The sequence below is a fragment of the Oxyura jamaicensis genome, chromosome 1 (assembly GCF_011077185.1).
Source record: "Oxyura jamaicensis isolate SHBP4307 breed ruddy duck chromosome 1, BPBGC_Ojam_1.0, whole genome shotgun sequence".
Taxonomy (NCBI): Eukaryota; Metazoa; Chordata; class Aves; order Anseriformes; family Anatidae; genus Oxyura; species Oxyura jamaicensis.
The window spans coordinates 182,475,810-182,492,669 of NC_048893.1; the positions used below are offsets into that span (position 1 = coordinate 182,475,810).

Here is a 16,860-nt window from a genome sequence, read left to right on the forward strand (position 1 = left end):
GTTAAAGCCCGTTTCTCAGCGGCATGATCCCAGCTGCTTTCATTTTTGCTCTGAGCTTCAACTTTACCGGAGCAGGCAAGCGAAGCCTCCTCCCAAAATACCCCATTGCTTTCATCCCGCTCCGGCTCCCAGGGCTGCCGCCAGCCTTGGCTCTTGGTGTTGCCCTTCTCTTCAGCCTTGGCCTCACACTGGGGCCATCCGGATGCTCCCTAGAGCCAGGCAAGAGCACAAAGGGGCAGGGTGGAGGGGACACTCCAGCCGTGGGTCAGTGGGGACATGGGTGGGCACCCCTGAGGAAAGGGCACCCCCCGGAGATGCCAAAATTCACGTCAAAGTCTCGCCTCGTTGCCTCCTCTTTAAGTCACCGGTTTTGCAACACTGTTGAGGGGCACCCAGCGGCGTATGCGACCCACACGTGTTTTAATTTCTTTTACGGTCTCTGCTTTGCTCTGCGCTGGACGTGTTTTTATAAAACAATGATTTATTGGAACCTGGGACTTTATGGCTTTAAGGTTCAATTGAGTCCAGATTGTGAGTTTCTCCTTTTGGAAGAGGATGGGGTTGTTTGAAGGAGCCCCAAATAGCCGCAGCCCGCCCGTGGCACTCATGAAAGCCCAAGCCAAGGCTGACACCTTTTCGCTTAACTTACGCTGTAATGTCAAAGCCAGAATTTACCATCTCCTGTTATGTCTTCCACATGCCGTGCCCTGCTGCAGACAGGGGCTTGTCGCGGGAGATGTGCCGGCCTTGTTTCTTTTAAAAATTATTATCGGTGCCGTAACAGCGCCGGGACTCGGTGAAGAACGAGTCAGCAAAACCTCGGAGCATGCAGAATGAACGATGCCGTGCGTGCACTTACAAACGTGTGCTTGCGCCCTGGAGTTTTCTCGCGAAGGCACAGCCCTCGCTCCCCGCGGCAGCCCTGAGCGCGGCGCGTTTCCAACCCGTGGAACCGCGGGGCTATCTGTGAAGCACACTCCATGCATTATATATTTTATAAGCACAACCCAAAGCGTTTTCTTGGACACAGACCTGTTAAAAGTGGTGTTGGTCTGGAGCAAAATTCAGCTCCCAGGGCAGGAGAGGAGAACAGAAAATAACGCCGCACGCTGTTAGCGCCCGGGTACCCGCGTCCCAAACCACCCCGAGCGCTCCGACGGGGAGCCGGCAGCATGAGAGGAAGCAGAGCCCCCGTCCGGCCCCCGCTCTAAGCAAACAAACACGGTTATCACCAGGCAGCGGGGCATCGCGCCAGTCCCGGTTAAAATTAAACAACAGCGAGAAGAAGTTATTGCAGCGCGAGAAGAGTCCCGGACGAGAACGATTATTCACGCGAAGCCCCGGGAATATATCTTGTCACAGGGCCGGGCCTCCACATCTGCTTCGCCACCAGAGGATCCTTTACAAACAGCTCCTTTAATGCGAGCGAGCAGCCCGCGCGCAGACACGCAGCCCAAAAATACATCTCCTCTCCTCCTCGCGCTATCCCGCGCTTGGCAGGGAACCAAACATAAGGTTCGGCTCCTAGTTCAAAAAGCCCTTCTTCAGGAATCGACTACGAGCCTGGTTTAATAAAAAAAAATCCGCCCGGCTTCCTCCGGGGAGACCTAATGGGATGCAGAGCCCCGCACCTCTCGGGGCTGCTCCCGACCTGCTCGGCATTGGGCACAGAGGGAATTTGGTGGTGAAATAAACCCAACGTGTGCAAGCTTCCAGCCTTGCTGGCCTCTGGAAATGGGGGAAACCGGGCAGCACAAAAAATAACGGAGCACAAATCCCTTTTTGGAGGGGCTGGATGAGGTGTGCTGCTCACTGCATCCACGGTGGGAGGCCGCGTTGGCTCCAGCGAGGCATCACGGTGCTGGGCACCCGTGGACTCTTCCTAAGCAAAGAGGAGGCATTTTCCTATGTAAAGGGATGCTAAATTGGAGTTTTCCCTCCAAAATTCCCCCCAGTCTTCACAGCTTAAAACTTCGGGCTGGGCTGCCGACAGGGTATGCTGTGAATTCAGCATTTCCTTTACCTATTCGAAGGGAACAGCAAAACGCGAGGAAGAGACACAGCCTGCGTGGGAGACAGACGAAGGGAAAATAGTAAACACAGAAATTAGCAGTTCTGAAACGCTCGTAGATTTCCTGGATCCACTTCCCTCCTTTCCCAGCATTTTGCTGAGCACTACGGGATTCAAGCCATTATTATTTTAGGAAGGCTTTTTTGGCTTTTCTGGCTGCAAAAATAGTCATCACTTGTAAATTTAAGGCATTGCTGTCCTATCTGGTCGGGAGCCAAAAGGCATGGAAACAATAGAAGAAGTGTGAACTTTCTCCTTCATCTCAGCGAACATTAACTTCAAAGCCGGGCTGTAAACTTTCAGATGTAATGACTATTTGTCCAAAGGAGAAACACATCAGTTTGATCAATGAACGAAAGTTATAAAACACAGAGGTTACATTTGCTAAACACTTGGGGGAAAAAAATGGGATTGTATTTGGGTGCGGGGGCAAGTTATTCCTGAATTATTAGGGTGGTGGGCTGGTGCAGGTCTGGCCATCAGAGGGGTTTCTGTCCCCGAGGAGGATAATGTCCCATGAAACCGTGGTCACCCCATGTCCTCGGGCGCAGGGCTCTGCTCTCGTTGTCACCAGGGTTTCTGTGCAAGGACCCTGAGCATCACTGAGCCCCGAGGACATGAATCCCATGGGAGCCAGGGAGCAGCACTGGCATGGCCAGGCAGGGATGCCCTGGGATATCAAAGAAATGCAGGAAAATCCCAAATCCCTCCTCCTTTTTCCATAATTTCCATTCTTTTCTGTTAAAATGCCACCTGGACGTGGTCCTGGGCAGCCTGCTCTGGGTGTCCCTGCTTGGGCAGGGCTGGCACCAGGAGCCTCCAGGGGGCCCTGCCAGCCTCACCCCTCTGTGACTCTTTGCAGGGCAGAGGACTGATCAGCTCTCTAATTAAGCGCTCTTAATTAACCAGGAGGACCTGTGGCGAGGCAGCAGTGGGGATGGGTGCGTGCAGACCAGACCTGCCCGGGGAAGGAGAGAAGGAAGTGCTGGAGCACAAGAAGGGGTTTTGTCAGAGAGCTCCCTAACATCTTCTGCCAACATCTTTTTTGAATCAGCCCTGGGGGAGCGAGCGAGAGGCCAGGCGAGCCGTGTTGTCCGTGCAGGGGAGCTGGGCTCACGGGGGCAGCGAAACGGAGCCCTCCTCGCCCACCGTTCGAGCCTGGGGGTGGAGAGGGATTGCACTTAAGGGTGTCTGGCCTAAGCTGGGTAAAACCAGTGCCATGCAGCAGGTCCCGTGCTCAGAAGATGCCCACGGGTGATGCTGGAGCATGGTGCTCAGCTTCCCTTGTCCCACTGCTGCTCAAGGGATGTGCTGGGGTTTCTCCTTCCCCCTGCAAAGCCACACTTGGGCTTTGTAGGCATGGTGTGTATTGAGATCTGGTCCTTGCAAGGACAGCAGTTCCCTTCCTGTACTTTCCATCTCCACTGGATCACATCCCTGGCTTCAAAGCACGCAGGAAGCAGTGAGCCATTTTGCCACGGGCTCAAAAAGCAGCGGTCCCTTCTCTGGTTCTGTGTAAATAATAAATAGGAGTTATGTTAGCAAATGGAGGCCTGCCAGGCTCTTTGGACAGGAGGCACAAGATCTGTGCTGTGAAAAAGGAAGAAGAAAGCAAGAATCCTGGGAGCTTTTGACACGGTTGTGCAGCTGCACTGACAAAGGTGAGCTCGGGATCAAAGGGAAGCCGCTGCTGCTCACCAACACTTCGCCCAGAGCAGATATTAGACCAGATATTAGTTATCAGGCAGCAGCGCTATGAAAAGCACAAACGTGCCCTTTGCTCTTCACGAGATATGAAAGCCAGAAGGATGCCACATTAGATCGAGGGAAGCACATTGGCGTGTGCTGCTTTCTTCGGCCTTGCATCACTCCTTCGAATCCCCTGCTGCTCTGGATGGGGACGTGGAGCAGGGCTGTGGACGATCACTGCAGCAGGATCGTAATTGCAATTGCTGTCTGAGAGCTGCTTAGGGCTTCTGCTAATCCCCAGGACCCGCAGCGAGCGACTACGGTGCAGACTGGGAGCATTCAGGGGCAGGGATGCACTGCACGAAACAGCTCCGCAGGAGGAGTGAGAAAACCCACCTCTGACCTCTCGGTGTTTTCATTTCACTCAAGGAGGAGATGCTCTGAGGCACGGGCACAAATCCAGACCGAAGCCCAGACTTCTTCACTCTGGGATTTCAGCCACTTGGAAAGCCTCCCTGCTGCAAAGCCCTACACCAGGGCGTACCCCAAAGGCTGCAATCCCAGCGTAGCTCAGCTCTCAGCTGCACCATCACTCCGCTAAAAGCAAAGCCCGCCGGTTCAATGTGCACGTCCAGAGGGGCTTTCAGCTTCTAGGGAGGTAACGGGAAGGTGGCAGCAGTGAAGTCTCACGTCAGTCTCTGCAACAACTGTGTTTCAGCAAAACCTCCCTCTAAAAGCCATATACTGCATAACAGATGGTGCATCTGTTTCTGTTTCCAGTATGATCTCACTAATCACTTTTTAAGAATCTAGCGTTCAGGGTTAATCAACATGAGCTGAGTTGCAGCAAAGGTTTCTACAGCAATGGAAAAACCCCGTGCGACTGCCTTTCCCCAAGTCATCCCCTTGGACCGAGGGGTTTATCCTCGGCCTGAATGTGGCCAGCAGCCCCATGATCCCTGCAAAGCCAGGGCCTCTCTCTGAAAGGCTTCTGCCTCTTTGGGGTCCTTGTGTGTTTTACAAAGCAGAGCTGCCAGTAGTCGACTTCTCAGTCAATGAAAAAAAAAACCACCCTTAAAGCTCAAAACCCTTGTGCTTGTTCTGTAGAAGAAGGTTTAATGAGAAGGTTTCTTCTGCTTTTTGCCCCCCAGCCACCTTGAGAACAGCCACAGAGGTTTGGTTACTGACCTTTATTTCCATGTTATGGATTTTTAGTGAATATCATCGATGTTTCTATGTCCTTGCTCTCAGGACAAAACTTTTTATGATCCCATTAGGTTGTTCCATCCACTGTTACATTTTAAACACCTTCTTAGGGAGAGGTACCAATGCAGTGATGCTCACTTTTATTTCCAGGGCATGGTAATGGGTCTCCATGGGTGACTTAGCCACATGTCCTCCGAGGACACATTTCTTGGCCCTGATTTTTGCTGCCTCCATCACTGTGCACACCGGCATCCATCACTGGGGTCACACAAAGCACAGCGGAGCCATTACAGGTCTTTAAAATGACAACCTCAGCGTTTGTAGGGTAAGCACCGACGGCAGGGGGGAGAAGGCACATATTTGTGGTTGTGTTCTTTTAAAAGCTGATTTATTTTAATGGGACTTTCACAGCGCGCAGCTGGCAGCGGCAGCCAACAGACACGGCTGCTTCCAGGCTCTACTCCGAGATCTTCAACAAGCCTTGGGGCTGGTGGGGGCTGCCAGAGCCACGGGGTGCTGCTGCAGGTGGGGATGCCACAGCCTCAAATGGGGTCCAGCCTGGTCCTGAAGGAAGGGGACCCCCAAAGAAAGGAGAACTATGAAGAAAGGGGACACCTTAATAAAATACACCCTTCCAGCAGATACGGGGCAGGGCACAGGAGGAGGCAGTGAGTGGCAGCACCCTGCTGCTGGGATGGAGGCCCCCACGTGCTGACCCAACCCGACATTTGGGAAGGTTTGCTGCTTGCCAGGGGCTCTGGTCCAACTCTTCCACAAGGTCACCAGCGTTGATGCTGGGGAGGACCTGGAGCACATCCAGCATGGCCTCATGGCTCTGGTGGGAAGGGCCCAGCTGATTTTCTCCTCAGCTAATTTTCTCCTCAGTGTTGTTGTTGAAGGGCTTCAGGAGGAGCGGATGGGTCCTGCAGTTGAACTACTGGTGGTGTAGCTGTTGGTGACAACAAGGATTTGGTTTAGTGATCATGGGACCCCTTGGGGGATTGAGGACTGATGGAAAAAGAGGGGATCCACCTCACCAAATGGGGCAAATGTGGGCCAGCAGGACCGCTGAAGGCTCCCTGGTGTGAAGGGCTTCCAACTAGGAATGGTAGGGCAGGGAGATGGCGACCCACCATTACATGAGGAAGTGGTGGGACAACTCAGTGCTGTGGGTGCTGCACGGGATGGATGCAGGCCCTGCAGGAGTGGCAGGCTGGGGAGGCACAGGGGGGCAATTCCCTTGGTTTGAGGGGCTGCATGGAGCTCTGCCTTGGGGTCACCTGAGAGCTTGTGGGGGGGGATTAGCGGGCAGACCAACATGGTTTGTGGATGGCTGCTACACACCACCTGGTCAGGAAGAGGAAGTAGCTGAGGCCCTCTTCAGACAACTCGAAGAAGCCTCATATTTGCAGGCCGTGGTCCTCACTAGGGACTTCGCCCACCCTGATGTCTGATGGATGGCAACACAGCAGGGCTCCAGCCATGCAGGAGGTTTCTGGAGTACACCAACTCAGTAAGTTTGCAGAGGAGACAAAATGGGGAGGAGCAGTTGATGTGCCAGCTGGTTGTGGTGCCGTTCAGTAACACCTTGACTGGCTCAAGAAACAGGCTGGCTGGACCAGATGATCTTGAAGGTCTTTTCCAACCTTAATGATTCTATGATTATGTGCAGGAATCTCATCAAATTCAACAAAGGCAAATGCCAAATCCTGCCCATGGGGAGCAATGACCCCAGACACCCATGCACACTGGGAGCTGACTGACAAGCAGCTTTGTAGAGAAGGACCTGGGGCTCCTGGCAGACATCAAGTTGACCTACAAACCAGCAATGTGCCCTCATGGTGAAGAAGGCCAATGGCTTAATGTGCTGGATTAAGAATAGTATCACTAGAAGATCAAGGCAAGTGATCCTTCCCATCTGCTCAGCATTGGTGAGAAACATATGGGGTGCTGTGTCCAGGTCTGAGCTCCCCAGAACAAAAGAGACTTTGATATATTGGAATGAGTCCTTTGAAGGGCCATGAGGATGATTCAGAGACTGGGGCAATTGATGTAGGAGGAGAGGTTGAGAGTGCTGGGGTTGTTGACCCTGGAGAAGAGAAGGCTCAGGATCTTGTAACAGAGTGTCTACATCAGTGTGTTTAAGTACCTGATGTTGGGGTAGACTAAAGAAGACAGGGCAAAACTTTTCTAAGTGGTGCCCAGCTCAGGACAAGAGGCAATAGGCCAACTGAAATACTCTTTTACGCTGAAGGTGGTTGAACACTCAGGATGCTCCCCAGAGAGGTTGTGGAGTCTCCCTGCCTGGAGGTACTCAAAACCTGACTGGACATGGTTCTGCACAGCCTGCTCTGGCTGACCCTGCTTGAGCCAGGGCTCTTGGATTAGATGCTTTCCAGAGGTGCCTTCCAATCTCAACCATTCTGTCATTCTGTGGAATTTGTTTTAATTTCCAGCACAGTTATTTTAAAGTATTCCAGCCATTTGTACCTCAGTAAGTAAGAAACTTGGCTTTAAAGCCCAAGAGCACATTGAATCTTTACTAAACCCGTGGTGCCAGAGTTTCAGGAGTGCTTTAGCAGTCTAACAAACCAAGGAAGTACAAAATGTGCCATGTGAGTCAGATGTGTCTACTGCATCTACCATATGATCCTAAGTTTCTCAAACAAAACCATTTGCTGTCAGGACAGAGTGGAGCCAAGTTAGTGTGATTCAAGTTGGAGAGTCAATTTTGTGTAATGTCAGAAGGAGTTACCTAGTGCCACCCAGTGTTGGCAGCTAGAAAAAGAAAGGTTAAATATGGTTACAACAGGGTGTAGTCTAGTGAAACAGGAAAAAAAGAAAAAAACAAAATCCCAGCTCTTGCTTTCTGTATCAGAGGTGAGCAATTGCACAGAAGCCATTCAGCACTGAAGTCTGGGAGACAGCTGTCCCTCAGCAGATCCGTGGCTTAGATGTTAAAAAAAAAAAAAAAAAAAAAAAAAAAAAAAAAAAAACTTGCACCTTTTATATTCACATTTCAAAGCATATAATCAGTCTGAGAGAGATGTAGATGGCCTCTTACACCATGAGACTCACTCCTCTAAGCTAACATGAGTTAGATGTTCAGGAATTTAGATGAGAAACAACTTATGTGAGAGGTGTCTCTTTCCTGGGATAGGTGGAGCACAGTTAAAACATTACCTTTTTTTCCCCTTTTATCTCAGATGCTGCATATGACCTGCATTTCCTTGAAGCCTTTTATATTATATGGGATCTCACGTATATCAGACAAGGAAATAAATACTCTCCAGTCAGTCTTTTGATGACTGAATTAATTATGCTTTTGTCCTTCAAAGGACTGTGCAAAACTCATTGAGTGTCATGGTCAGACAGGGAAACTGAGGCACGGAGCCAGCATTAACCTCCCTGTCACAGCAGAAAGCTGGGTCCTGTCCAGGAAGGGATGGAGAGGACCTGGAGCCCAGAGCCCGAGAGGGAAAGAGGGGAAGGGGAAAGTAAGGCACTGAGATGCTTTGAGCCCACCAGGCACTGGCAGTGAGAGGATCCCAGGGTTGTGGTTTTATCTGCAGTGCCCATGGCAGAGAAATCCTCCTTCAGCCCCTTCTTCTACCTTGGACTCCTTTACTCTGCCCTGACGTGGTCTCATTTCCCAAAGAAACAAAGACAACAGTGGCTTGAGCAGTTCTCTGCCAATTCTTTATTTTACCTCATAGAAGACAGAGGGCCAAGGAGAGTCTGACGCAGGAGTATAGCGCAGATGAATACATCACAAACAGTAAGCTGAAGGGTGGTTGCCCTCCAAACCCATGTCTTCACGAGGTGACACACTGGTTACTGGTGTTTCTGGAGGTCAGGGATCCCTCCTGACATTTGTATATTCTCCTCCCACCCCTCGAGCCCCTGTGGCGCTGCTGGTTGCACAGCAGATCCCTTGGGTTGCTGCCTGCCAACAAGAAGCCTCCTCTCTAACCCACCTCCTGAGCTCCTGGAGGCAGGCCATGTGCTGAAAACTTCCACTCTGGGGTCAACATCCTTGGGGTGCTCTTTCTTTTCTTGACAGTCCTCGAGGACCTGGGAGCTGAGCTGGCTCTTCTGGCTCTCAGCGCCTGTGGGAAGACCTCCACAGTCATTAATTACATCTGTGTGTTTCACTGGGGCCCCACACAACCTAGGTGCTCTCTGCAGCTACAAGACTTTCAATCCTCCTCCCACAGAGCTTGCAGCTTAAAAACGGAGGCAGAAAATCGCTAATTCCAGTGAGGACTGCTCAGCCTGGGCCTAAGGAATTCTTCAAAAAGAGACTTGAGAAGGTTTTTAGTGTAGGTTTGCAATGAGAGCCAGTCCCTGCCCCGAGGTTCTATGGTCTCAGCAATTGGGGTGAAACAACAGGAATGGGACAGAAGCAGGAGACCTGCGAGTCCCTGTGTTACACAGCGTAACTCTGCTCAGTTTGCAGGTCCAAGACGTTTTTAAACCTATAAATAAACTGGGGACGTTAATGATGCCATTAATCTTGGTTGGCCGCCGTCCCGGCTGTTCTCAGTGGCGAGGTTACCTTGCATCGCCCAGCAAAAGTCGGTCCCTGGGGGAGGGACGGATGCTGCACTCCCGGCCCCAGCAGACACAGCCCTCTGCGGGAGGACACTGCTGCGGTCCTTGGCTGAGCACCAGGAGGAGGTGTCCCCAGCGCCAGCCCTCCTGGCCCGAGGCCTGGAGGGAAGCGCAAGAAAACAGTTTTCAGGTGACAAGTGACAGGAAAACGCAGCCGTGCTGCTCGATGCAGAGGGTTTGTGCTGGTGCTGCAGTCCCTGTGGCAGAGATGCTCTCCTCGCCTCTTGCTAGGACATCCCCTGATGGAGACCCTCTGCTCCTCTGGACCCCTAGGAGCCTGCTCCTCCACCTCTGCATTTCCAAGGGTGGAAAATGGCAGGGCTGTGAGCTATGGGACATGGGGAAGCCCACAATGGGACCCCAGCACACCTGCCCAAGGCAGGGAGTTGTCCATAGGGAGAATGAGGTCTTCACTGAGAGCTTCTCACCCGACACTCACACCAGCACTCAGCGCTTCCCTTGTAGATGGAGAGAGAAGAGGCCCCATCCCTCTCCACCCAAGGGGAAGAAGGGATGCAGGGACGCAGGCAGGAAAAGGTGTTTTTCTTCTCTCCTGCCAACATCAGTGGGGAAAACAAAAAGTGGCTGCGTATTGCTCTTGTCATCTTAGTGGGTGACGTTGGTGGTAGGGTGATGGTTGGACCAGATGGCCCTGGAGGTCTTTTCCAACCTTACTGATTCCGTGATTGTACAAAGCTGGTCTGAGCTAGCTCAATATATAGGGACCGCAACGCACCCCTGCCTTGTCAGGTATGGTGAGACACCAGAAAAGCTCCATCTCTCCTCTTCACTAAGGTCTCAGTACGGGACCCACTGAGGAGAACAACCCCAGGACCACGTCTGCGAGGGAGAACAGCAGCCCGATACCTACCCTTGGCACTCGCTCTGCATCCGGGGCTGCGCTGGCTGCGGTGGTTTGGCTGTAGACCCTGTGCTCCCTAGGTTCATCTTACCACTTTACCATGCCTTTGTTTACAATTTCTGCTACAATATGCCAGAAATTAATTCCTAAAAGTATAAACAAGGATTTCTCCTATCTAGGAAAAATGAAGTTTGCACATACTGGAAACAGGTCCCTTTGAAAACCAAGCCTACTCAGCTTTCCTCAGAACTGCCTGCTCAGATGTCCAAAATGGTCAGGCACAGCCACATGTGGTTAGAGAATTAAACGCTCCCCTACCACCGGATAATAACGCCGGCCAACCTTCTCTTTTATTTTTGTATTTTGCCCAAGAAGTTGCGACACTGTCTCAGCAGTAGCAGCAAGGATTTTTTTACACTCTGGTCCCAGGTGATGTGTGGCTCCAGCAGTTATTGGGACTTACTTTCCTGGAGCACTCAGCACCGTGACTCAGTTTCCTTACCTTCACAGATAGTACCCGATTTTCTTTGTGCTATTTACTCTTATTTCCCAATTTCTTAAATGTTCTGGATGCCACTTCCTATAAAGTATCAACTAAGGACAATTAAGAGAGGTTTGGATGCTTTTCCTTACCTTACCAATGACATTTTTGGGCCAATGTCGGCAGTTTTTCTGTGGAAGATCCAACCCTCTTGACCTGGCTTGCAGCTCACAATGTGACCTGCTTTCCCTCAGGAACTGCAAATAAATGCATTTAATTTGCTTGTTTTTTGCTGTTTTTCCCTGACGACATCCACTGGGCCATCTGAACGCACTGGTAGTGCTACAGCTTCCATGCCATCTACCCTCTTTTAGGGGTTACTAAAGACGAGGGAAAACCACCTATGAAGGACAAACTCCCATTGATTTGTGGTGTTTAGGGGTCAAGCAGAACGTGAGAACAAGGTGAGGGTCTGTGGAGAACTGGGCAGCACGTGTCCGGCACAAGGAGGCAAGGTTTGGTGCGGTGTGTAGCCCGTTTGGCGAGCAGGGAGATAATTGGGTCCAGCCCTGTGTGCTGCTTCTGGTAAGGGGAACTATGTGGGACACCAAGCCCTATGCGGCGGAGGGAAAGTTTGATGAGCTTTCCTAGTTTTAATTGATACAGTTTTTATTAAATCCTAATCGCTACTTGTGGACTTTGTTGAGCTGTTGCTGGGACTGGGAGTCTTTCTCAATGGGATTTCATCAGTTGGGTTTGCTTTGCATATATTAGCTTACTGCCTTTAGAGAGTTGGCCATCTAAACCCCATTGGTATAAACTGGGGCAACGTCAGCCTTGGAAGGAGCTGGGCAGAAAAGCCCCTCAAAATCCCAGTTTTACTCCTGATTCTGTGTCTGGTGGAACAGCGTGTCTGGTAAGAAACCAGCCTGCAACTGGAGCCTGGCAGCAAACACACGGAGGTACTCCAGACAGGCTCGACTTAACATTCACCTTGACAAAGTAATCAACCTGTCAAGCAAAGGAAGTCCTCGCGGCCAGACTGGTGATGGAAGGTAACTAATACTCCATCTGCAACATCAGGCAATAAAGGATTTAAAATATTACAGGAGAGGAGACCTGAAATGTTAGAGAAGAGAGTGTACAAAGAGAAGGGGAAAGATTAGCAACATGCAAGAGCCAGAAAAAAAAAAGAAAAAAGAAAAAGAAACACCAGAAATGTTTCATATTGGCTGCAAATGAATAACAGCCTCAAATGAAGTGGTTAAGGCTTGTTGCATATGGTAAAAATACGGGCTAAGCCAAGCAAACAGTCTCGGGCTAGTGGCACAGAAGAAACAATCCCCCTAGAGCAAGAAAAGGCATCTGTTTATTTATCCTGGTTATGGAAATGTCCTTGCCCAATGTCAGCAATGCTGAGCGCTCTGTGGGCAGGTTGCACCATCTCCTGGCTCTGGAGGAGACCCGAAATCACTGCCCTGTATGCGAAGCCCCCAGCCAGCCCTGCTCCTTCCAGCTCCCCTGGGGGCACGGAGATCAGAGGGGGCCGCCTGCAGCAGCATGGATCCCTGAGCTCCCCTGAAGCAGCACCTGTACAGAGCCACTCTGCAGGGATGGGGTTGCATAAAAAGGGCCTTCGATGGTGACGCCAGCTAAATTAATTAAATTAAAATCCAGCAAAGCCTCACTGCTGCTTTGTAAAGCCTGATGTCTTGAGTGAGGGCTGAGGATCCACACCCCATCTGCAGAAGACGCTTTGGAGACCACCTGAGGCATTTGCACATCAGGCACAGAAATGTGAAAATCTCACTTGTTAATGTTGATAATTAACTATTATATTTGCCTGGGAAAATGTGTGCTGGAAGCAATTCCTTCAGGAGGCTGCGGTCCAAGGCAGTGGGAGCCCAGGGCTGCACTCTGTAGGTCAGACCAGATATGCAGATGATAGGTTTGCTCCCCTTGTTCCACGTGGGTACTGAACACACTATGGGATGCAGGAACACTGGAAATTACCTCTGCTACATAAACCTGGCATTTCAGCTTACCTCCGATGTGGCAGAGCTTCCAAACTCTGCAGGCCTGAACAGACTGTTGTAGCTCATTTGGGTTTCTCACCGTCCTGGAGGAGTTATTAGGCTGTTGTGAGACTGAGTCTCTAATTAGGTCCCTATAGCGGTAAGATTGTTTCCTCTGTAATCACTCAGTGGGAACTGGTGCTTTCTCCTCTGTATTCAGATTTTTATTTCTTTCACCCACATCGTCTGTCCAAAGCCTTGAGTCTCCCAGTCCACTGGATGCAAATGACTTTGGCATTCACTATAAGGATGTTTCCTTCCAGCTGTTTCACGTTTCCTTTCAACAAGCTCTTCTAGAGAAATTTATAATGAATTAACTCAAGGCTGGACCACTTGTTAGTCTCTTAAATCCAGTACTGCTTCAGATATTGATTAGCTGGTTTAATTTTTAACTCTCGTAGAATTGGTAAGTCCAAGATGTGCTGTTGCACACCACAATCGGGAGATGGTTCCCAGTTAGGCAGAGCAGCAGCCATGGGCAGTACACATGAAGTAAGCACGCAGAGGGACTCTACTTCTCCAGCATGCTGTCCAGAGGAAATGGTTCAGTTCACAGGGAAAGTTATTGGAGACCTGGAAAAGAAAGAGTCTTGCTAATTTAAGCATATGTGAAAAATGATGCAATGCAACGTGCAGAACATTTCACAAGCATCTTACAAAAGTGATATTACACAAATGCACCTTTCTCTACATTTTTTCCATATCCTCTTTTCTGTTTCTTGTTTCTGAGCACATCCTTCGATATAAGCAGAACTCCAGAGTCTTAAATTTGGGTCCTTGTATGAGCTCCTACACAAAATCGGTCTGATTTCTGCAGACTCTGCCCTCCAAAGTCCCACATCTGCAGGTGTTCAACCATTGTGAACATCAGGTCATTAGTGCATTGGCAACTAACTGCTGGTTTAAGCACCCGATTTTCATCGGTTTGACTTCCAGCTCTAAAATTTTGGCCTAGAGGTAAGCAGAAAACTGGAATTTGTACCCCAGAGCCTGGAAACACACTAGTCATTCAGTTGCCTAAGCTCAGGCTGAATTGAAGGCTCCTCGCCTGTCAGAAGACTTAAAACAAAACAGGAAGTTATTAATATCAGAGACGGAGCTGACTGGAGAGCCGAACAATATAAAGCAGAACGTGTCTCCCCTTTTTCCTGTTTATCTCTTGCTGTGTCGGAACACGGGAGATGAAGCATCAAGGAGTTTCTCAACTGCAATTTGGCGCTGCAGGGCAGCACAATTGGAGCTGCAAACGGTCCACACCATCCCAGTAAAGACAGCATCTCTCTCCTACAGACCTTTGCCATGCTCTGAACCAAATATGCAGCCTGGTTTGAGATGATGGGGTGGAACACGACACACCAATGCAGTTTGCATGTGGCAGGAGCTTAGAGAAAGCGAGCAATAAGCGAAACTGCGGGGGAGGGCGATAGGCTGGCTCCATGTAATTACCTTAGGAAAACACTGGAACTAACGAACTTTCTCCCGAGAAAGGGCCATTAGATTTTTAATTAACACAGGCCATTAGGACCACAGCTCCATGCCACGGCTGAATGATGGTTTATCAAACAGGACCAAATTGCTGGCACCGACCTGGGAGGAAGCTGGAGCATCACAAAAAAATACCGTACGTACCGGGCTAGCAGTTATGGCATAGAAATGAGCCAAACTTGCTGGCCTCATGGCCAAGCCTTGTTGCATTAGCACAGCACATGCCACAGAGTGTTTGGCCCTCTGAGGGCAGAGCCGGAGGGACAACCTGTTGGGATTTGGGCTCGCTGGCTGTAGGAGCTTTGCTTTGCTTCGCTAGTCACTGTGGAGGTGAGCAGGGGAGGAAGCTGCCTCTCCAGGCACAGCTACTCACAGAGCTTCTCACAAAATAAAATACTTTTCTTGGCCCAGAAAAACTTGCACCAAGCAGGAAATTAAGGGTAAAAAACAATACTACTTACTTGTTTCAACTTAAAATTGAGCAGGTGGTAATTCCTGGTACAGCTTGGCTTTTCTTTCCAAACCAAAGCACAGAACAGCTAACACTGGCAGTAGGTACCAGCTCCCTCAGAAAGGTTTCCATTCTCCTGGTGAAACAGGAGATTGGATGTGAGGATTCATTTTGCTTGGTTCCTTCCCTCTTTTCCTTTACTCATAGGTTTGGGGCTGTTGCCCTTTTCCCCGACCTTTTACTTGGCTGTTCGCAGCTGTCAGAAGCAGATTCACAGAACCTGATCACCACCACGGAGCCTTCCTCCTCTCTTTACACCAGCAGAACACGTAGTGTTTGTGGAGGGAACCTGCACAAGAGAAAAAGAAATAGAGAGGCGTTTGCTTTCCCGTCCTCAATACGGCTTCAGCTGCGAATCCATGAAAACAGGCACATGGCTTTCTTTCCCCAACCCACAAACAAAAAGGTGAGCTCACCTGTCCCTTTTTAAAATGAAAAGACTCATCCTTGATCCCAAGGCCACTGGGGCTGCAGATGCCAGAAGACAAGGGAAAGCAAAGCACCACGGATTTCATTGCTACCTCAAGGAAGTCAGCTGAGAATGAAGTCACGGAGCTGTCTCCCAGAAGGACATCTTTCTCCCACGCAGGCCACTGCAGGTGGTGCCGAGCAAGGGCAGGTACAGCAAGCAGCTGCAAGACTCCTGGCCCAGCACTGGTGGTCATTGCTACAGCCCTTACAGGACTCTTTTGCTGCCCCAGGCTTCATCCTTACAATGGAAGAAAACGCTGCTCTCTTGTATAGGGGCAGAAGATGACAAAATGACCGGCCCAGGCGGCTGGAAGATGGAGCTTCACGGTACAGCTGAGTCAGTCTGACAGCGTCGTGCTGCAGATGCAGATGGGCTCCTCGCCAGCTCTGGTGCTCTGCTCCTGTTCCTGCCTATGCACTTTGCTGCCTCCCACCCCAAGGACTCTGTTTCAGGGATCTAAACCAAAGAAAACTCTCCCTGCAGACCAAGGCAGCCTCCCAAGTAATAGCTTAGCCGCTAGACCTCCTTTTTTTTGCAAGTAGGCAACTAGAAAAAAGAACAGAGCAAAGGTAAGGGGAGGGGAGATACAGCACCTCTACAGGCTCACATCCTTGTGATGCCATACTCTTTTTTCCCCCTTTTATCTCTCCAGAAAGCCTGTCCATGGATGAGCCAGGCCAGCTCCTCACCAGCAGGCAGCACAGCTCCTCTCCAAGCAGTCACCTGCCTTTCCTACGCATGGCTAGCACGGGACCAGAGGAAGAACCACTCACCTTGGCCTCGCCCTGACACGCAGCAGAGATGCAGGAGCTGGGAAGCACCCCCTGCTGTTGCAATATACGCCAGGCTCTGCCAGCAAAGGGTCTCTAGATGCTGGCAGCACTGCTCGCTGCCTGCTTGGCACTAGCAGGGAGCCGAGAGATGGGTGGCTCCTGCCTGAGCCCTTGGGAGAGCAGCAGGAGGAGGAGGAGGAAGAGGAGGAGGAGGGGGAGGAGGAGGGGGAAGGGAAGTGTAGGAAGAGCAGTTTCAGATGAAGTAGAATTAAGCAAGAAAACAGAGTGGTTGCTAGGAAAATAAAATTAATGGTATAGTTACAAGTCATTTTCACATTTTAACCAAGAAATACAGGAACAGGTGAAATGAAGACGAGTGAAGTCAAGGCATCCTACAGAGCAAATTAGTGAGCCTTACAGCAAATCATTGGCTATATACAGCTCCAGTCAAATGTTACTTTACAGCTGAAGGTCAGCTACCCTAAGTGCCCTGAAGGATCCCCTCTGCTCTCCAAAGCACATAGTCAAAAGATAGTGCAGAGTGAACCTACTCAGGGCCTCGTATGGCACTCTCCAATTCCATATCTGAAGGCCTCCCGGTCTTTGAAGTATTAATCTCCT

At 50.4% G+C, this 16,860-nt stretch overlaps 1 long non-coding RNA gene across 3 annotated transcripts; it reads right to left on the reverse strand.

Annotated features, from left to right (window-relative positions):
* Window positions 1–8,651: 8,651 nt before the first annotated feature.
* On the reverse strand, window positions 8,652–15,578 carry LOC118166283. Of its 3 annotated transcripts, none has more exons than XR_004750428.1 (4): window positions 15,170–15,578; window positions 12,969–13,571; window positions 12,734–12,840; window positions 8,652–9,444 (listed from the first exon to the last, which is right to left on the reverse strand). It is a non-coding gene; the product is annotated as an uncharacterized LOC118166283 (long non-coding RNA). The 3 variants fall into 3 exon arrangements; XR_004750425.1 differs by lacking the exon at window positions 8,652–9,444 and having other exon boundaries at window positions 12,275–12,840; window positions 15,170–15,283; window positions 15,516–15,578; XR_004750420.1 differs by lacking the exon at window positions 8,652–9,444 and having other exon boundaries at window positions 12,275–12,840.
* Window positions 15,579–16,860: the final 1,282 nt, after the last annotated feature.